This window comes from Triticum aestivum, chromosome 1D (assembly GCF_018294505.1).
Source record: "Triticum aestivum cultivar Chinese Spring chromosome 1D, IWGSC CS RefSeq v2.1, whole genome shotgun sequence".
NCBI lineage: Eukaryota > Viridiplantae > Streptophyta > Magnoliopsida > Poales > Poaceae > Triticum > Triticum aestivum.
Window position 1 is genome coordinate 488,194,454 of NC_057796.1, and position 22,939 is coordinate 488,217,392.

At 47.1% G+C, this 22,939-nt stretch overlaps 1 pseudogene; it reads left to right on the top strand.

Moving 5' to 3' along the window:
• The first annotated feature begins 18,222 nt into the window (after nt 1–18,222).
• Nucleotides 18,223–20,057, top strand: LOC123178463 (AAA-ATPase At3g50940-like; annotated as a pseudogene).
• The last annotated feature ends 2,882 nt before the right edge of the window (nt 20,058–22,939 follow it).

The window sequence follows — 22,939 nt, forward strand, 5'->3', positions numbered from 1 at the left end:
CAACCGAGAGGGGAAAGGACACATATTATGGTTACATAATGGACATATGGGAACTTGACTACGGACATGATTTTAAAGTCCCTTTGTTTAACTGCAAATGGGTCAATCTGTCAGGAGGCGGGGTACAGATAGACCCACAGTACGGAATGACAACAGTGGATCTCAACAATCTTGGGTACACTGACGAATCGTTCGTCCTAGCCAATGATGTGGCACAGGTTATCTATGTGAAGGACATGTCTACCAGACCGAGAAAAAGAAAAGATAAGGAAGTGAATACATCATACGATGATCCAAAGCGCCACATAGTTCTTTTAGGAAAAAGGGACATTGTGGGAGTGGAGGGCAAGACAGACATGTCTGAAGATTATGAAAAGTTTCATGAAATTCCTCCCTTCAAAGTCAAGGCTGACCCAAGCATCCTGATAAACGATGAAGATTATCCATGGTTACGACGCAATAAGCAAATTACACAAGCGAAGAAAAAGTGAAGACTTTCTCCCGCAATTATTATGATGATACCATGCCAACTTTGTAATAGACGAGTATGATACCATTGTCCGTTTTGTACACGAAGTGCATCTAGTTTTTGCCGTAACCCTCTCAACTTTCTTGCACATCCTATGTGGATGAAATGATGATACTATGCCAACTTTCAACCTTTTTAGAGTTCATTTGAAATGCTTTTCAATTTTAGGATCTTATAGCTCAAAATAATTAGTAAATGCATGAAAAATAACAGGCCAAAAATTAAAAATTATGCCACCTACTGGGCCACCACGGCCTGAATACGATTAGAAACCCATCCATGGGCCAGGATTCAGGCCCGCAGAAGGCCCAATAGGCCCACATGTACAGAGAGGTTAGGCCCGTAAGCCTGCTTTAGAGAGGAGCTCGATAGCTCAGGCGCACCGCACCTTATAAACAGGTGCGGCTCTCTCTCAGCTAGCGAGGTGGGACTAAACTCCCACCACCACGCCGCTGTGCAAGGTCATTGGTCCCGGTTGGTGGCACGAACCGGGACCAATTCCATCCTTTGGTCCCGGTTGGTGCCACGAACCGGTACTAATGAGGCTGTGGCCCCACGAGCACCTTTAGTACCGGTTCGTGGCACGAACCGGTACTAGAGTTTCTTACTAAGCAGTTTTTTAGTCCCACCTCGCTAGCTGAGAGGCACTAGGAGCGGTTTATAAGCCCTGAGTGCAGAGACGATGAAGAAGAGGCGCAATGCTCACCTTCACGTTACTTAGCTTCAACCCTTGAGCAATAAGGTAGACTGCATGGAGCTATGTGCAGTGCAGTCCACACTATTCCGAAAGGCTTGAAGCTAATCAACGAGCATTGCGCCTCTTTTTTATTTTTAATAACTTATTACAACTCCGGACTTCTTGTGTTACGACAAAATAAAATAAAGTTTAATAAAATTTATGAAACTAAAATTAATAAAGTATTTTCTGTTCAAAACATTATAAGAAACCTCTAGTATTATTGAAACTAAAATCATATAAAATTGATGCAACTAAAATTATCGAAGTATTTTCTGTTCAAAATCATTAAAAGCAAAAAGAATTTTCATAAAGAACATTTTTTGATAGAAACTTTAATAGCAAAAAGAATTATCATAAAGTAAAATAAATAAGTAATTAGAAACAAAATAAAATAAAATAAATAAGTTTTTTGTTGTAAGTAGAAACAAAAAAAAATAAAGCAAAAAAGAAAACAAAAAAACTAAATACAGCAAAAAAATTGTTGGGGCGCTGCCCGCTGGGCCTTCCAACCCTCGGGTTTGCAAATACAGGCCCAGAAGGGCTAGAAGGCTCAACGGGCAGCGCGCCAAAGTTAGGCCCAGAAGCCTGCTATAGAGAGGAGTTCGAGACAGCAGCCGCGCCGGGGCTTTTAAACTGGTGCGGGCGCCCCTCGGCTAGCTAGGTGGGACTAAACTTTTGGCCGCGACGCGGGCAGCAAGAGGTCTTTGGTCCCGGTTGGTGCCACCAACCGGGACTAAAGGGGTGCATTGGTACTGGTTCGTGGCACCAACCGGGACCAATGCCCCCCCTTTAGTCCCGGTTGGTGCCACCAACCGGGACCAAAGGCCGCCGCTTCCCGCCCTTTGGGCTGCTGAAAAGAGGGCTTTGGTCCCGGTTGGTGGCACCAACCGGGACTAATGCCTACCTTTAGTCCCGGTTGGTGCCACGAACCGGGACTAAAGGCTTTGCTATATAAGCAAACACTTAGGAAATTTTTCAGAGTTCATCTGCAGTTTGCCCCGACGACGCCGACGCCGCCCGCCGCCAGGCTGCCCCGACGCCGCCCGCCGCCCCGACGCCGCCCACCGCCCCCGCCGTCGCCGTCGCCGCCCACCGCCCCCGCCGTCGCCGTCGCCCGTGCCCGTCATCGCCGTCACCGTTGCCCGCGCCCTCGCCGTCAGCCGCGCCCCTGCCTCGACGCGCGCCGCCCCGGCCCGTCCCCGTCGTCGCCGTCGCCCTGCCCCGCCCTTCGCCGCCGTCGCCCCCTACCCCGAGCGCGCGCCCACTGCCCCGTCGCCATCCTCGCCGCCGACCCCGCGGTCCTCCTCACCTTGGTCCGGCCGGCGCCCTTTTTTATATATATGCTTGTTTATATATATATATATGATGATATGTTCATGTATGAGTATATGTATGTATATATGTTCTCTGTGTATATATATGTTCATGTATATATGCAAAAGATAGATTTTTAGAAAAGTTAGGATTTTTTTCTGTTCATAGATTTTTTTGGTGATATTAATTATTGTAGAATATGCAAATGTTTGTATATTCATATGAACAATGCATTAGGCAAAACCTTTACTTTTTTTCGAAATTTTCTATTTGAACATTTTTTTATGAATGAGAGGAAAAAGGAAAATAAGAAGAGGAAGAAAGGAGAAGAAGAGGAGAGGAAGAAGAGGAGAAATAAATAAGAAGAGGAAAAAAGAAGAAAAAGAAGAGGAGAAGAAGAAAGGAATAGAAGAGAAGAAGAAAAAAATAGAATTTTCTATTTTTTCTTCTTCTCTTCTATTCCTTTCTTCTTCTCCTCTTTTTTTTCTTCTTTTTTTTTCTTCGATCTTCTCCTCTATTCCTTTTCTTCTTCTCCTCTTTTTATTTCTTCTTCGTTTTCTTATGTTTTATCGGGTCTGTCGTCGTCGATATACCCCTCTCCCGATAACTTCAACAAGAGGGGGGGTCGATATACCCTCTCCCCGATAATATTATTTTCCCATGTACGTATGTCGTCGTTGTCGATATAACCCCCTCCCGATAACTTCAACACGTGGGGGGGGGGGTCGATATACCCCCTCCCCGATAACATTATTTTCCCATGTATGTATGTCGTCGTTGTCAATATATATAACTGTTGGGGATCGTAGCAGAATTTTAAAATTTTCCTACGCTCACCAAGATCCATCTATGGAGTATACTAGCAACGAGGGGAAAGGAGTGCATCTACATACCCTTGTAGATCGCGAGCGGAGGCGTTCCAATGAACATGGATGACGGAGTCGTACTCGCCGTGATTCAAATCACCGATGACCGAGTGCCGAAAGGACGACACCTCCGCGTTCAACACACGTACGGTGCAGCGACGTCTCCTCCTTCTTGATCCAGCAAGGGGGAAGGAGAGGTTGATGGAGATCCAGCAGCACGACGGCGTGGTGGTGGATGTAGCGGGATGTCGGCAGGGCTTCGCCGAACTTCTGCGAGAGAGAGAGGTGTAGCAGGGGAGGAGGGAGGCGCCCAAGGCTGTTGTCCTGCTGCCCTCCCTCCCCCCTTTATATAGGCCCCCTGGGAGGGGGGGCGCCGGCCAGGATCCCATCTGGATGGGGGGGCGGCGGCCAGGGGGGTAACTTACCCCCCATGTCAAGTGGGGCGCCCCCCACCCTAGGGTTTCCAACCCTAGGCGCAGGGGGGAGGCCCATGGGGGGCGCCCCAGCCCACTAAGGGCTGGTTCCCTTCCCACTTCAGCCCATGGGGCCCTCCAGGACAGGTGGCCCCACCCGGTGGACCCCCGGGACCCTTCCGGTGGTCCCGGTACAATACCGATAACCCCCGAAACTTTCCCGGTGGCCGAAACTGGACTTCCTATATATAATTCTTCACCTCCGGACCATTCCGGAACTCCTCGTGACGTCCGGGATCTCATCCGGGACTCTGAACAACTTTTGGGTTTCCGCATACTCATATCTCTACACCCCTAGCGTCACCGAACCTTAAGTGTGTAGACCCTACGGGTTCGGGAGACATGCAGACATGACCGAGACGCCTCTCCGGTCAATAACCAACAGCGGGATCTGGATACCCATGTTGGCTCCCACATGTTCCACGATGATCACATCGGATGAACCACGATGTCGAGGATTCAATCAATCACGTATACAATTCCCTTTGTCAATCGGTATGTTACTTGCCCGAGATTCGATCGTCGGTATCCCAATACCTTGTTCAATCTCGTTACCGGCAAGTCTCTTTACTCGTGCCGTAATGCATGATCCCGTGACTAACGCCTTAGTCACATTGAGCACATTATGATGATGCATTACCGAGTGGGCCCAGAGATACCTCTCCGTCATACGGAGTGACAAATCCCAGTCTCGATCCGTGCCAACCCAACAGACACTTTCAGAGATACCCGTAGTGTACCTTTATAGTCACCAAGTTACGTTGTGACGTTTGGTGCACCCAAAGCACTCCTACGGTATCCGGGAGTTGCACGATCTCATGGTCTAAGGAAAAGATACTTGACATTGGAAAAGCTCTAGCAAACGAACTACACGATCTTTGAGCTATGCTTAGGATTGGGTCTTGTCCATCACATCATTCTCCTAGTGATGTGATCCCGTTATCAATGACATCCAATGTCCATAGTCAGGAAACCACGACTATCTGTTGATCAACGAGCTAGTCAACTAGAGGCTTACTAGGGACACGTTGTGGTTTATGTATTCACACATGTATTACGATTTCCGGATAATACAATTATAGCTTGAATAATAGACAATTACCATGAACAAAGAAATATAATAATAACCATTTACTATTGCCTCTAGGGCATATTTCCAACAGTCTCCCACTTGCACTAGAGTCAATAATCTAGTTACATTGTGATGAATCGAACACCCATTGCGTCCTGGTGTTGATCATGTTTTGCTCTAGGGAGAGGTTTAGTCAACGGATCTGCTACATTCAGGTCCGTGTGTACTTTACAAATATCTATGTCTCCATTTTGAACACTTTCACGAATGGAGTTGAAGCGACGCTTGATATGCCTGGTCTTCCTGTGAAACCTGGGCTCCTTCTCAAGGGCAATAGCTCCAGTGTTGTCACAGAAGAGTGTCATCGGGCCCGACGCATTGGGAATCACCCCTAGGTCGGTAATGAACTCCTTCATCCAGACTGCTTCCTGTGCTGCCTCCGAGGCTGCCATGTACTCCGCTTCACATGTAGATCCCGCCACGACGCTTTGCTTGCAACTGCACCAGCTTACTGCTCCTCCATTCAAAATATACACGTATCCGGTTTGTGACTTCGAGTCATCCAGATCTGTGTCAAAGCTAGCGTCGACGTAACCCTTTACGACGAGCTCTTCGTCACCTCCATAAACGAGAAACATATCCTTAGTCCTCTTCAGGTACTTCAGGATATTCTTGACCGCTGTCCAGTGTTCCATGCCGGGATTACTTTGGTACCTTCCTACCAAACTTACGGCAAGGTTTACATCAGGTCTGGTACACAGCATGGCATACATAATAGACCCTATGGCCGAGGCATAGGTGATGACACTCATCTTTTCTCTATCTTCTGCCGTGGTCGGGCATTGAGTCGTGCTCAATCTCACACCTTGCAATACAGGCAAGAACCCCTTCTTGGACTGACCCATATTGAACTTCTTCAATATCTTGTCAAGGTATGTGCTTTGTGAAAGACCAATGAGGCGTCTCGATCTATCTCTATAGATCTTGATGCCTAATATATAAGCAGCTTCTCCAAGGTCCTTCATTGAAAAAAACTTATTCAAGTAGGCCTTTATGCTTTCCCAGAATTCTTACCATTTCCCATCAATAGTATGTCATCCACATATAATATGAGAAATGCTACAGAGCTCCCACTCACTTTCTTGTAAACACAGGCTTCTCCATAAGTCTGTGTAAACCCAAACGCTTTGATCATCTCATCAAAGCGAATGTTCCAACTCCGAGATGCTTGCACCAGCCCATAGATTGAGCGCTGGAGCTTGCATACTTTGTTAGCATTCTTAGGATCGACAAAACCTTCCGGCTGCATCATATACAACTCTTCCTTAAGGAAGCCGTTAAGGAATGCCGTTTTGACGTCCATCTGCCATATCTCATAATCATAGTATGCGGCAATTGCTAACATGATTCGGACGGACTTCAGCTTCGCTACGGGTGAGAAAGTCTCATCGTAGTCAACCCCTTGAACTTGTCGATAACCCTTAGCGACAAGTCGAGCTTTGTAGATGGTCACATTACCATCCGCGTCCGTCTTCTTCTTAAAGATCCATTTGTTTTCTATGGCTCGCCGATCATTGGGCAAGTCAGTCAAAGTCCATACTTCGTTTTCATACATGGATCCTATCTCGGATTTCATGGCTTCTAGCCATTTGTCGGAATCCGGGCCCGCCATCGCTTCTTCATAGTTCGAAGGTTCACCGTTGTCTAACAACATGATTTCCAGGACAGGGTTGCCGTACCACTCTGGTGCGGAACGTGTCCTTGTGGACCTACGAAGTTCAGTGGCAACTTGATCTGAAGCTTCATGATCATCATCATTAACTTCTTCCCCAGTTGGTGTAGGCACCACAGGAACATCTTCCCGCGTTGCGCTACTTTCCGGCACGGAAGGGGTGACTATCACCTCATCAAGTTCCACTTTCCTCCCACTCAATTCTTTCGAGAGAAACTCCTTCTCCAGAAAGGACCCATTCTTGGCAACGAAGATCTTGCCTTCGGATCTGAGGTAGAAGGTATACCCAATAGTTTCCTTAGGGTATCCTATGAAGACGCATTTTTCTGACTTGGGTTCGAGCTTTTCAGGTTGAAGTTTCTTGACATAAGCATCGCATCCCCAAATTTTTAGAAACGACAGCTTAGGTTTCTTCCCAAACCATAATTCATACGGTGTCGTCTCAACGGATTTCGACGGAGCCCTATTTAAAGTGAATGCGGCAGTCTCTAAAGCATAGCCCCAAAATGAGAGCGGTAAATCGGTAAGAGACATCATAGATCGCACCATATCCAATAGAGTGCGATTACGACGTTCGGACACACCGTTTCGCTGAGGTGTTCCAGGCGGCGTGAGTTGTGAAACTATTCCACATTTCCTTAAGTGCGTACCAAATTCGTGACTTAAATATTCTCCACCACGATCTGATCGTAAGAATTTTATTCTCCTGTCACGTTGATTCTCAACCTCACTCTGAAATTCCTGGAACTTTTCAAAGGTTTCAGACTTGTGTTTCATTAAGTAGACATACCCATATCTACTTAAGTCATCAGTGAGAGTGAGAACATAACGATATCTTCCGCGAGCCTCAGCACTTATTGGACCGCACACATCGGTATGTATGATTTCCAATAAGTTGGTTGCTCGCTCCATTGTTCCGGAGAACGGAGTCTTGGTCATCTTACCCATGAGGCATGGTTCGCACGTGTCAAATGATTCGTAATCAAGAGACTCCAAAAGTCCATCTGCATGGAGCTTCTTCATGCGCTTGACACCAATGTGAACAAGGCGGCAGTGCCACAAGTATGTGGGACTATCGTTATCAACTTTACATCTTTTGGTATTAACACTATGAATATGTGTAACATCACGTTCGAGATTCATTAAGAATAAACCATTAACCAGCGGGGCATGACCATAAAACATATCCCTCAAATAAATAGAACAACCATTATTCTCGGATTTAAATGAGTAGCCATCTCGAATTAAACGAGATCCAGATACAATGTTCATGCTCAAAGCTGGCACTAAATAACAATTATTGAGGTTTAAAACTAATCCCGTGGGTAGATGCAGAGGTAGCGTGCCGACGGCGATCACATCGACCTTGGAACCATTCCCGACGCGCATCGTCACCTCGTCCTTTGCCAGTCTCCGTTTATTCCGCAGTTCCTATTTTGAGTTACAAATATGAGCAACCGCACCGATATCAAATACCCAGGAGCTACTACGAGTACTGGTAAGGTACACATCAATTACATGTATATCACATATACCTTTGGTGTTGCCGGCCTTCTTGTCCGCTAAGTATTTGGGGCAGTTTCGCTTCCAGTGACCACTTCCCTTGCAATAAAAGCACTCAGTTTCAGGCTTGGGTCCATTCTTCGACTTCTTCCCGGTAACTGGCTTACCGGGCGCGGCAACTCCCTTGCCGTTCTTCTTACCCTTGCCCATCTTGAACTTAGTGGTTTTATTCACCATCAACACTTGATGTTCTTTTGTGATCTCCACCTCCGCTGATTTCAGCATTGAATATACCTCAGGAATGGTCATTTCCATCCCCTGCATATTGAAGTTCATCACAAAGCTCTTGTAGCTTGGTGGAAGCGACTGGAGGATTCTGTCAATGACCGCGTCATCCGGGAGATTAACTCCCAACTGGGATAAGCGGTTGTGTAACCCAGACATTCTGAGTATGTGCTCATTAACAGAACTATTCTCCTCCATTTTACAGCTGAAGAACTTGTCGGAGACTTCATATCTCTCGACCCGGGCATGAGCTTGGAAAACCATTTTCAGCTCCTCGAACATCTCATATGCTCCATCTTTCTCAAAACGCTTTTGGAGACCCGGTTCTAAGCTGTAAAGCATGCCGCACTGAACGAGGGAGTAATCATCAGCACGCTGCTGCCAAGCGTTCATAACGTCTTGGTTCTCTGGGATTGGTGCTTCACCTAGCGGTGCTTCTAAGACATAATCTTTCTTGGCTGCTATGCGGATGATCCTCAGGTTCTGGACCCAGTCCGTATAGTTGTTGTCATCATCTTTCAGCTTGGTTTTCTCTAGGAACGCGTTGAAATTGAGGACAACGTGGGCCATTTGATCTACAAGACATAGTGTAAAGATTTTAGACTAAGTTCATGATAATTAAGTTCATCTAATCAAATTTCTCAATGAACTCCCACTCAGATAGACATCCCTCTAGTCATCTAAGTGAAACATGATCCGAGTTAACTAGGCCGTGTCCGATCATCACGTGAGACGGACTAGTCAAGATCGGTGAACATCTCCATGTTGATCGTATCTTCTATACGACTCATGCTCGACCTTTCGGTCCTCCGTGTTCCGAGGCCATGTCTGTACATGCTAGGCTCGTCAAGTTAACCTAAGTGTATTGCGTGTGTTCCGAGGCCATGTCTGTACATGCTAGGCTCGTCAACACCCGTTGTATGCGAACGTTAGAATCTATCACACCTAATCATCACGTGGTGCTTCGAAACAACGATCCTTCGCAACAGTGCACAGTTAGGGAGAACACTTTCTTGAAATTATTATAAGGGATCATCTTACTTACTACCGTCGTTCTAAGCAAATAAGATGCAAAAACATGATAAACATCACATGCAATCAAATAGTGACATGATATGGCCAATATCATTATGCTCCTTTGATCTCCATCTTCGGGGCACCATGATCATCTTCGTCACCGGCATAACACCATGATCTCCATCATTGTGTCTTCATGAAGTCGCCACGCCAACGATTACTTCTACTTCTATGGCTAACGCGTTTAGCAACAAAGTAAAGTAATTTACATGGCGTTATTCAATGACACGCAGGTCATACAAAATAATAAAGACAACTCCTATGGCTCCTGCCGGTTGTCATACTCATCGACATGCAAGTCGTGATTCCTATTACAAGAATATGATCAATCTCATACATCACATATATCATTCATCGCATCTTCTGGCCATATCACATCACATAGCAAATGCTGCAAAAACAAGTTAGACGTCCTCTAATTGTTGTTGCAAGTTTTTACGTGGTTTGTAGGTTTCTAGCAAGAACGTTTCTTACCTACGTATGACCACAACGTGATTTGCCAATTTCTATTTACCCTTCATAAGGACCCTTTTCATCGAATCCGTTCCGACTAAAGTAGGAGAGACAGACACCCGCTAGCCACCTTATGCAACTAGTGCATGTCAGTCGGTGGAACCTGTCTCACGTAAGCGTACGTGTAAGGTCGGTCCGGGCCGCTTCATCCCACAATGCCGCCGAAACAAGATAAGACTAGTAGCGGCAAGAAGAATTGGCAACATCAACGCCCACAACTGCTTTGTGTTCTACTCGTGCATAGTAACTACGCATAGGCCTGGCTCATGATGCCATTGTTGGGGATCGTAGCAGAATTTTAAAATTTTCCTACGCTCACCAAGATCCATCTATGGAGTATACTAGCAACGAGGGGAAAGGAGTGCATCTACATACCCTTGTAGATCGCGAGCGGAAGCGTTCCAATGAACGTGGATGACGGAGTCGGACTCGCCGTGATTCAAATCACCGATGACCGAGTGCCGAACGGACGGCACCTCCGCGTTCAACACACGTACGGTGCAGCGACGTCTCCTCCTTCTTGATCCAGCAAGGGGGAAGGAGAGGTTGATGGAGATCCAGCAGCACGACGGCGTGGTGGTGGATGTAGCGGGATGTCGGCAGGGCTTCGCCGAACTTCTGCGAGAGAGAGAGGTGTAGCAGGGGAGGAGGGAGGCGCCCAAGGCTGTTGTCCTGCTGCCCTTCCTCCCCCCTTTATATAGGCCCCCTGGGAGGGGGGGCGCCGGCCAGGATCCCATCTGGATGGGGGGGGCGGCGGCCAGGGGGGTAACTTACCCCCCAAGTCAAGTGGGGCGCCCCCCACCCTAGGGTTTCCAACCCTAGGCGCAGGGGGGAGGCCCATGGGGGGCGCCCCAGCCCACTAAGGGCTGGTTCCCTTCCCACTTCAGCCCATGGGGCCCTCCAGGACAGGTGGCCCCACCCGGTGGACCCCCGGGACCCTTCCGGTGGTCCCGATACAATACCGATAACCCCCGAAACTTTCCCGGTGGCCGAAACTGGACTTCCTATATATAATTCTTCACCTCCGGACCATTCCGGAACTCCTCGTGACGTCCGGGATCTCATCCGGGACTCTGAACAACTTTCGGGTTTCCGCATACTCATATCTCTACAACCCTAGCGTCACCAAACCTTAAGTGTGTAGACCCTACGGGTTCGGGAGACATGCAGACATGACCGAGACGCCTCTCCGGTCAATAACCAACAGCGGGATCTGGATACCCATGTTGGCTCCCACATGTTCCACGATGATCACATCGGATGAACCACGATGTCGAGGATTCAATCAATCCCGTATACAATTCCCTTTGTCAATCGGTATGTTACTTGCCCGAGATTCGATCGTCGGTATCCCAATACCTTGTTCAATCTCGTTACCGGCAAGTCTCTTTACTCGTGCCGTAATGCATGATCCCGTGACTAACGCCTTAGTCACATTGAGCTCATTATGATGATGCATTACCGAGTGGGCCCAGAGATACCTCTCCGTCATACGGAGTGACAAATCCCAGTCTCGATCCGTGCCAACCCAACAGACACTTTCAGAGATACCCGTAGTGTACCTTTATAGTCACCCAGTTACGTTGTGACGTTTGGTGCACCCAAAGCACTCCTACGGTATCCGGGAGTTGCACGATCTCATGGTCTAAGGAAAAGATACTTGACATTGGAAAAGCTCTAGCAAACGAACTACACGATCTTTGAGCTATGCTTAGGATTGGTTCTTGTCCATCACATCATTCTCCTAGTGATGTGATCCCGTTATCAATGACATCCAATGTCCATAGTCAGGAAACCACGGCTATCTGTTGATCAACGAGCTAGTCAACTAGAGGCTTACTAGGGACACGTTGTGGTCTATGTATTCACACATGTATTACGATTTCCGAATAATACAATTATAGCATGAATAATAGACAATTACCATGAACAAAGAAATATAATAATAACCATTTATTATTGCCTCTAGGGCATATTTCCAACAATAACTCCCTCCCAGATAACTTCGCCATGATGGACGGTCGATATTTATACCCCCTCTCGACCGTGATAACTTATACCATGGGAGCACCCCCTCCGGGCCCTCTCGCTTGACCAAAACTCTCGAGGACACCCAAACCCTAGAAAAAAACGATGTCGGTCTCCTACCCCCTCCCGCCGCGCCCCTACCCTTGAAGCGTTGCCGAGGCCACCCCAAACCCGGAATAAGCTAGGTCTACGTTTGCACTAACCACCTGCTGTCATGTTTGTGTAATAATTGCCATGTTGTAATATTTGCAGAAACAATGGAGCACGGACGAGACGAGCAAGCAGAAGAGGTGTTGGGGGACATAATCTTAGCCGGAGATGATATCTTGTCGTATCTTAACGACAATGATGGTCTGGAAGAACAGGGTGAAGAAGCAGGCTACGGTGATCGAAGAGTGGAGGAGGAAAGACATGATTATGATGGCTCCGGTGACCCAATGCTGGTGCAAGAAGGAGCCCGTGGTGATGGCTCCGATGACAGAACAGAGTCCGGCCAGGTAAATATATTAGTTAAGCCTGTGCTGACTAGCTCATTGATGCATTCATTGTTTTGGTATGTACACATATTAATTAACACTCGTCTTTCTTCTTTTTTCTAGCCCTCCGGATCGAGCACAACTTCGGTAAAGAGACGAGGCCCGAAGAGAAAGTTGCGCTCGGATGAAAGGTTTGAGATCACAGCAATCGCGCGCGACGGCCAACCGATTGAACCCATCCGGACAAAGGATGCATTTGCTGCTCAGTGCGGGGTTCTAGTTAGGGACAAGATCCCGATCAGCATCCACCAATGGTATAACCTAAGAAGGAAGACCCTGAGGTGCCTTATGTCAATGATATGCAGAAAGATGATATTTGGACTGAGCTGAAGGCAAATTTCACCCTACCGCCAGAGGAGGATCCGGAGAAGCCAGTTAAAGAGCAATTAATCAAGTCTCATGCTCTTAAGAAGATGGCAGACCTATTCAGGAGGTGGAAGAATGAGCTGAAAATGTTTGTCGACAAAGAAGAGACACCAGAATTCATCGGCCGGTATGAGAAGATCAGAGATCACTGGCCCGCATTTGTGGCCCACAAGACATCGGAAAAGAGTAAGAAGATGTCAGCGACAAACAAGAAGAATGCTGCGAAGAAGAAGCTTCACCATCGCACGGGGTCAGGTGGCTACCTCAAAGCCCGGCCTAAGTGGGCCAAGGCTGAGAATGATCTGCTTGAAAAAGGGATCGAACCACAGACAATGAACTGGACAGACCGTTGCCGGACTTGGTTCTTCGGGGCTGGCGGAACCTTGGACCCTGTATCAGGGAGGTGCGTTTGGACGAACGAGCTTTTGAGAATACCAGTCAAGAAGATTCAGCAATATATCGATGCAGCGCAGGAAGGGACGTTCGTTCCAGACAGAGAGAACGACGAGCTCACAATGGCCCTCGGGAATCCTGAGCACCCTGGACGGACACGAGGCACGCCAGGCTCCGTTCCGTGGAAGGTTGGTTTTCCGGACGCAGGCGGTTACAAAAGCCAGGAGAGGAGGAAAAAAATGGAGCAGACCCAAATTCAGAAGCTGCACAAAAGGGTTCAAGCGCTAGAGGAACGAGACGGCAATCGACATGCCGAAACTACCCCCGAAGCTACCCCGCCATCTCAGCGGAGAAGCAGCGTGGCTTCCACCGAGCTGCTTCAGCCGGAGCATGTCTTGACGGCTCCTGCTAGCTACCCCGTGGATGCTATCACGGAGTCTCAACATTGCCACCTTATGGCGCAATGGCAGAACTTCAAAGTGAAGGCGGCTGTTGGCTCTGTTTTACCTCCTGAACCCGCCGCAACCTACCATTGCCGGCCGATTCCAGAAGGATATGCTAGGGTGATGGTGGATGAAATAACGGAGGGATTTGAGGACCTCCAGCTTGACCACCCTACCGGTGAAGGGGAGACTCGGGTGGGTTTAGCTCTGAAGACTCCGTGCCTATGGCGGAAGGAGCTCATCAACCTTCCGAACTGGACGGCTCCGGGGAGTAAGGGCACTCCGCCTCCTCCTCCGCCTCCTCCTCCGGCGAGTGATCAGGGCACTCAGCCTCCTTCTCCGGCGCGTGGCGGCACTCCGCCTCCTCCTCCGGCGAGTGATCAGGGCACTCAGCCTCCTTCTCCGGCGCGTGGCGGCACTCCGCCTCCTTCTCCGCCTGCGCCGGCGCGCCAGAGCAACCAGCCTCCTCCTTCTCCGCCTCGTCAGCAAGGGCGGAAGAGACCCGCCGCCGCTCCGGCTGCTCCGGCGCGTCGTAGTCCTTCTCCTCCGCCTCATAAGCAAGGAAAGAAGATAGCCGTAGCCGCTCCGTCTGCTCTGCCGGCGTCTAGCAGTACAGCTGCCAGAGGCGGGAGGCAATACAGATTCGGTCCTTCTCTGAAGACTCCAGAGAAGTTACCATACGAGAGGACCGAGGAGGAAACCAGGAAGATCGTGCGAGCCGAAGTGACAAACTTCTTTGAAGGGGTGAAAGCAAAGAAACATCCACCTCCGGAGGAGAAGGTAGACCCGGTGAAAGCAAAGCGCACTCTGGCTGCCCTGACAAAACCACCAAAGTCTCCGCCGAAAGGCAACTATGAGCGCATTCTTGCAAAGACATATGCCGAAGCGGAGCGGTCGGGAAGTACTGTCAGTGATCAAAGGTTAAAAGAACGACGAGCTGGGAAAAAAATTGCCCAGCTCGGCGAACAAGCGAACCAATCGTGCCCCCCGCTCAAGGTGTCAAAAGACATCGTCGCTAATGATCCGAGGATGGTGGCCCGTTATAGCAATCTTGGAGATTACCTGCCCGACGATGTACATTATGAAATCATGGAGGTGGACGAACACAAATACCATTACGGGAAGCCTCTCGTCAAAGATGAAAGATCTCTAACAACGATGATGCGAAGATTACATGATTGGTACATGAAAACCTGCAGAGAGTCTGATGGGATGAATACTTTGACGCTGAGAGTTAAACCGGAGCATGACCTCGTTGGAATTGAACTGCTGAATGTTCCATTTGAGGATTTCTTCCAGTTTTACAATCAAAAGGCCCTCGATAAAACAACGATCACTTGCTACTGTCTGTAAGTAGTACTACTTCTGTCATTAAGTCTCTCTATATATGTCAGCTCTTTCGTTGCATGTATTTATAATTATCCTCACTATATTATGCAGATTGAAGATCGCCGAATTGAAGAAAAGACAAATCGGTGATATTGGGTTCATTAACACAAATCTCATAGATACATATACGGTTGAAAAACATGCCAAAGAAGCCGAGGCCAACTTGCTACGATCGTTGGTATTAAATTAAAACAAAGATATAATACTCTTTCCTTACAACTTCAAGTGAGTGTTACTGTCTTGTGCATATTCGGTTTCCCTTATTAGTCCAGGTTATGGTAATGTAATTGATGACTTATGCATGCATGCGCAGCTTCCACTATATTCTCCTAGAGATTAAGCTTGAGCAGGGAGTAGTAACCGTCTTAGACTCGAGACGAAAAGATCCCCAGGACTATGCGAACATGACTCAAATGCTCGAGAAGTAAGTTAAATCGATCATTATCCACCATATCAGCAACTTTGTTCATTTCCTGGTATCAAGTAATTGTTTTCTTTGTCTGACAGGGTTTGGAGAAAATTCACCACAAAAGCTCCGGGACTGCCGAAGAAGTTGCAATTTAAACACCCGGAAGTAAGTACTATAGTAGCATGTTCCGTGCATCTCCTAGTGATTCAAGCGCTAGTTTCATCAATACCATTTAGCATGCTTGCTTATCAGTTTGATTGACCTCTATTTCTTGTAAAGTGGTTGTGGCAGGAACCCGGAAATAATTACTGTGGATACTACGTTTGCGAGTCCATCCGCTACACGACCTGTGAGCGGGGCTACTCTGACGAACAATATGAAGTGCGTAAGCAATAATATTCACAATTTTATTTTATTACCATCATTTGTGTCGAGTTTCATTTATTCATATATATATGTATTGAACCCCTTCTTCAAATTAGATGTTTCGAAAGCGGGATGAACTCCTAGCACCAGATCGTATGCGAGCAATTCAAGAGGAATTGGCGGCATTCTTCCTTGACCACGTGATCGTTGAAGACGGAGAATACTATATGGACCCTGTGTTCTTACAATTTAATTAGGAGATTGTATTGTAAGAGATAATTATTGTATATATGTAGCCGGTAGTGTCGGATAGATATACGAGAACTTGTTGTTCGACCAATCTCTCGGAGAAGGAGAGGTGGTCGATATCACTTCTCTCTGTATGCATATGTTCATGACGATCTTCTGTTCCCTTCATTTGATTACTAGCTAGCGTGTCTAGTCCTCTCCATACGTATATAGTACATAGCGTAGACCAAGCACGGAGATAAGAGAGGACACTTCTCTCTATTAATTAGCTAGCTAACACAATATATGAAACACCTAAATTAACCCCCACCCCCCCTCAAAAAAAAACAAAAACCCCAGACCTTGAAATGCTGACGCGTGGATGCCTATTGGTCCCGGTTGGTGACACCAACCGGGAAAAAAGGCCCTGCCTATTGGTCCCGGTTGGTGGCACCAACCGGGACCAAAGGCCCCCCTGCCTGGGCTGGCAGCAGCGGCCACGTGGAGGACCTTCTGTCCCGGTTCGTGTAAGAACCGGGACTAAAGGGTTAGGGCTTTAGTAACGACCCTTTAGTCCCGATTCAAAAATCGGGACAAAAGGCCCTTACCAACCGGGGTAAAAGCCAATTTTCCTACTAGTGGTAGCCTCATCATCAATCATCGCTTCCCACAACAGCAGCCATCGCCCATGGATATGATCCAGCAACTGGGGATAGCCATCCATCGGCCATCTAGTACAGTATTTGGCAATTCTCATTTCAGTTGCATGTACGACGTCCACCATGCATTGCATGCCTTGGTCCGTGCGCCTGACCTTAGCTAGCTACCGTGGAACGGAATTTCAGCACGCACGCATTGACGGTGGGTGCAACGGAAAGCCATTTTCGACGAACCAAAACAGAAAAAAAGGCACAAAACCTGCATGCATTTTCGGCGCCTGTCTTCTGCTCCTTTTGAGAAAGTAAACCGACTCTTGACTCCACTCGTTTCCAAGCAAACTTGCGCCGCACAACTCTCTGCTGTTATCTTCCCGCCAACCGACCGCGAGGGAGGTGAAAGATGTGCGATCCCGAGCAAGAAACTAGACAACTTGGATGCCAAGGAAAAGCCAGCAGAGTTTCCTAACTTCTCCCGAGCGCTTTTCCGCGGTCCATCTAAAATGAATAATCCAGAGAGAGAGAAAATACTAACTAAATTCATTTGATGATTCAGATGCAAAATGCTCGTTAATTTAAGGGTGATGTGGGCTGGTTTGATTCACAACCAATTGGTGCCCCAGTCAGAATATATATACAATACAAATCAGAACATAGTCCACACATGGGCTTTTCTAGACCTACGAAAATTTGGTACGAAAGCTTACGTAAAGGGTGATGTGGGCTGGTTTGATTGGATTGCACCAGACCCCACCCTGAAAATCAGCGGGGGAGATTAGTGGAATGAGGGAAGGAGACTTCCTTTTCGTAACTAATTTACGTAGTTATTCGTAGGTGTAGCATTTTTTGGTCCACACATTGATAAGTGAAACTTGCAGGCAGCATCAACAATCTTCCTACAAGTGCAAATAATAACCAATGCTCGAGATACTCCCTCCATCCTATAATGTAAGAAAAACACGTCCTGTATTATGGGATGGACGGACGGATGGACCTATATTATGGGACGGATGGAGTAGTAGATACAAGTTGCGTGATTGGTCATGTGTTGCTACTACAGCAACTTTTTCTAACCAACATCTCTCTCGCTGCTATAAGTGTGACTGGAACCTGGAAGACCATGCCGAGCCCATTTCTTATTACACTCTTATTATTCCTTCACACCTCTTCCTTTCAAAGCAAAAAACATCACCCCGTCAACACCACCCACCCCACACTCCACTCCAATCCATCGCCTATTAAAAAAACTCACTCACCCCCCACGCCTCACTTCATTCAGCACAAGCACCCAACCCAGCCCAAAAACAGAGCCCAAGAGAGCTTCAGGACCCATGGCGCCGTCCTACGACAAGACCATCGCGACGGCGGCCTCCCTCACAGCGTCCCTCATGCTGGTCCGCAGCCTGGCGAGCGAGCTCCTGCCGTCCGAGGCCCGTGACGCACTGTCCTCAGCCCTCGCCAGCCTCCGCTCACGCATGACTTGGCAGCACACCATCGTCATCGAGGAGACGGAGGGGTGGTCCGGCAACCGCGTCTACGGCGCCGTCAAGGCGTACCTGGCCACACGAACCAGCGCCACCCTCTCCATGCAGCGCCTCCGCGTCAGCAGCGCCGACGAGGAGGGCCCCGACAGCAAGATGGTGGTCGGCATGGAGGCCGGCGAGGAGATGGCGGACGTGTACAAGGGGACGGAGTTCAGGTGGTGCCTGGTCACCCGGGAGGTCAAGGGCGACCCCAACGGCAACGGCGGGGCGCGGGAGGTCAGGTCCTACGAGCTGAGCTTCCACAAGAGGCACAAGGGGAAGGCGCTGAAAGAGTACCTGCCCTTCATCGTCGCCACCGCCAAGGCCATCAAGGACCAGGAGCGGACCCTCGACATCTACATGAACCAGTACGGCGACGAGTGGTCCTCCATCGAGTTCCAGCACCCCTCCACCTTCGACACGCTCGCCATGGACACGAAGCAGAAGCGGGCCATTGTCAATGACCTCGACAGGTTCATCAAGAGGAAGGACTACTACAGGAGGATCGGCAAGGCGTGGAAGCGTGGGTACCTATTGTATGGCCCGCCGGGCACCGGCAAGTCCAGCCTCATCGCTGCCATCGCCAACCACCTCAGGTTCGATATTTACGATCTCGAGCTCACCGGGGTCGACTCCAACTCTGACCTTAGGAGGCTTCTCGTCGGGATGACCAACCGGTCCATTCTCGTGGTGGAGGACATCGACTGCACCATCGAATTCAAGCAGCGGGAGGAAGAAGACGACGAGCATTCCAAGCCCAGTTCTACAGAAAAGAAGAAGGCAGAGGACAAGGTAACATTGTCTGGGCTGCTCAATTTTGTTGATGGCTTGTGGTCGACGAGTGGGGAGGAAAGGATCATCATCTTCACAACCAATTACAAAGAGCGTCTCGACCCGGCACTCCTTCGGCCGGGCAGGTGGACATGCACATCCACATGGGGTACTGCACCACGGAAGCTTTCCGGATTGTTGCCAATAACTACCATTCCATCGACTACCATGCCACCTATCCAGAGATCGAGGCGCTGATCCAGGAGGTGACGGTGACGCCTGCAGAGGTCGCCGAGGTCCTGATGAGGAGCGACGACGACGCTGATGTTGCCCTCCATGATCTTGTCGAGCTTCTGAAGTTAAAGAAGAAAGATGCCACTGAGATGAAGACTGAAAGTAAGCCGGCGGAGGAGCAGAAAGACCAAGACTGAAAGTAAGCAGGCAGAAGAGAAGAAAGATGGCGATGAGATCAAGACTGAAAGTGTGCAGGTGGAGGAGAAAAAAGATGACAACGAGGTGGTGCTGAAGAATGAATTCGTAGAAAACGAAAGCAGCTAGGTGTGCGGAAACTGACGGTGACCAGCGACAATGCACGTATCATGTAGATAGGTCACACAGGAGATCCATTGGAACATATGTTGATCATTTTGACAGCTAATAGCATTACTTTTTTTTGGAGTAGTTCGGTGCACCTATATTTAACTTAACAGAGTGTGCTTCTATAAATAACTATGTAAGTGCTGTTGCAACAAGTTATATCGATCCAAACTTGACATCTTGCATAAGATATTGGCAAGATGATGCTAGCTACTGACAAGCAATGATCGACACTCTACTTAATTAGCCAGATAGATAAAGTAGTATGAGTAGTAGGAATTTCATCACGTCTCCCCAAACCAAAAGGACACGCGTAGCTGTTGACGTATAATGTGTTGCCTAGTCTTTTTCATCAGATCGGTCTTTTAGTTGCATTGGCTAGAGCATGCACTTCTACAGTAGCCAGCCACCAGAGTCACGAAGCATATAGCTGCGACGGCGTACCTCGGTCGGTCTTTGGTCAGAGCAGGCCGTGCGTGGAATTCCAGCATGCACGCGGAGTTGAATGACGGTTGAATGAAGTTTGACAAACTAAAGTGCGCATAATGTATACATAATACACTGCAGCACACGCACCGACTCACCCCAGCACAAGTATAGTCTATAGAAAGAGCAGGACGCAAGGAGGACGCACCTGCATATTCTTCTTCTGCTTGACCAAGCAAGAAACTTGGATGCCAAGGGAGCAAAGTAGCTTTCCATTCCACGGGCGCTTTACGAATCACCCCAGCCAGCAAAAGAAAAAGGAAAGAATCAATGAATGACTAGCTCAAAATATTGTCATTGACAAGAAAATACAAGTGAGTGCTCGAAAATTTAGCCAAGAAACAATCAATCGAATGCTCTGCCAGGAGGGCGATTTACCATATGGAGATTATTGCAGAGGAATTAATGAAATAATTAATCACTACATCTATTATGTACTTATATATAATAGATGTAGTGATTAATTATTTCATTAATTCAGACATGTAGTGGTTTCAAGTTTGACCAACATGCCTGGTCTATCCAATATTATTCAGCCATTTTCCTTTGATCAGCCAGTCAACCAAACACCCAGACCCAGTGCGCAACACGAATTCGGCCATCTACCTGAAACGAGACGTCAGAATTCTTTTTAGAGTCAATTACATCGGTGGTGCTATAACTTGGCGCAAACGGTCACTTTGGTGCTAGAAGTTGTGGCATACATTAAAGTGGTGCAAAAACTTGGCTTTGACCTGCAAATACAGTGCTTATCTCATTTTGCATACGGAACCGGCGCTGACTAGGCGCATGGGCCCGTTGTCAACCCCTAGACCAGGAGAAGAGGGTGCGTGACTTATTTTTTCCAAAAACACCCTCGAAATATATGTTTTTCACAAAAAAAACCCTACTGGCGTGGGAGAGGAGCCACTTTTTTCACCTCTATGATCAGTGGGTCCAACCTGTCAGGTGAGAGTGAAAATTAAACAAAACTGGAGACCCTAGGTCTCGAACCCACAAAAGAGACGTAAGTATCAAGCTGGCTAATCCACTCCAACACTTCACGTTCCCATGTAAATAATGGATGAACTTATATGTATTTCAACGGGCTGCTGATACTGCGGCCCATTTTACACCAGTTCGGTATTTTCTATTTTATTTGTAAAAATATATGTAAACTATAATCTCAGAACAAAAATAAAGTTTTAATATTTATGTGTATAAATATTTTACATACAAATGAAAAACTTTTTTATAAAAACTGTTCACGTATTATATAGAAAAAATCATATGTTTGAAATAAAATTTGTGAGTTACAAAAAGATTGTATGATTTTAAATAATAAAAAATGTTATTAAAATTAAAATTCAGAAAATTATTTTAGTTATACAAACATTACAATCATTTGCATGTTTGTATAGTTCAAATTTTGTATAATTAAAGATATTTATAATGTAAAAACTAAAATGTTGATATTAATATTAATTTTTAATACTTTGAGTATAAGCCGTGAGTGTGTGATATTTTTTATTGATTAAACATTTTTCCATATTAACTAAATATTTTTTGTATAATACACGGCTGTATATTTAGTTTTTTATTTAATAATCATTGTTTCTATGTCTAATATTTATAACACACAAATATTTGAACGTAATTTTTATTACTTAGGTTTTAGAAAAATAAATAAAAAACAAACCGGTGAAAATTGAGCCACAGTATCAACAGCCCATTTAAGTTCCACATGCATAGTGGTTAAATACATATAACGTCCTTATCCAAAGTGAACATGGTAGCGTGGTTGGTGCATTAGCTAGCCTGCTTGCATGCTAGGTGTTGATTGTTGGTTCGATTCTGTGCAGCCACCCTTTTAGTTTAATTTTCACTCTCTCCCGACAGGCGGGTCCTACTGGTCTTAGAGGTATAAAAAGTAAATACCATGTCAGATTTTTTCTAAAAAATATATTTCAAGGGTATTTCTGGAAAAAAACAAGTCACACACCCCTTCTCCTGGTCCGGTGGCTGACAGCGGGCCACATGCGCCTAGTCAGCGTTCATTCCGTATACAAGCGAGATAAGCACTATATTTGCACCTCGAAACCAAGTTTTTGCACCACTTTAATGTATGCCACAACTTGTAGCACCATACTGACCATTTGCGCCAAGTTCTAGCACCACTATTGTAATTGACTCTTCTTTTTATATCAAAAGTTAGCTCGGATACAAGTTAATTACTGGTAATTTGGCAAAAGAATCAAGACGCAAAAGAACACGTGCTCCGACGTGGACGGTCAGCATGATGGCAACGTAGCCTTGTCAGTTCCCCAAACAGACAGCAGTAGCCATCCAGCACCCATATATGTGGCACCTACATATACTCCATGCATCATCATGATGCAGAGGCCGGGGGTATACCTCCATTTCAAAAATAAAATAAAATAAATACTTCATTTTTTCATTTGCACGACGTTGACCCGTCTTGGTCCGTGCGCGTGACCTAGCTAGCGCGGAATGGAATTCCAGCACGCGCGCAAGCACGCGGCAGCCAACGCGGATGGACGGTGAAGTGGGTTTTTTTTTTTTTTTGACAAACAAAAGGCATAGTGCTACCAACCGCAGCACAAGTAGACAGACACAAGAGAAAAATGGCAAGTGGTAGTAGAAGA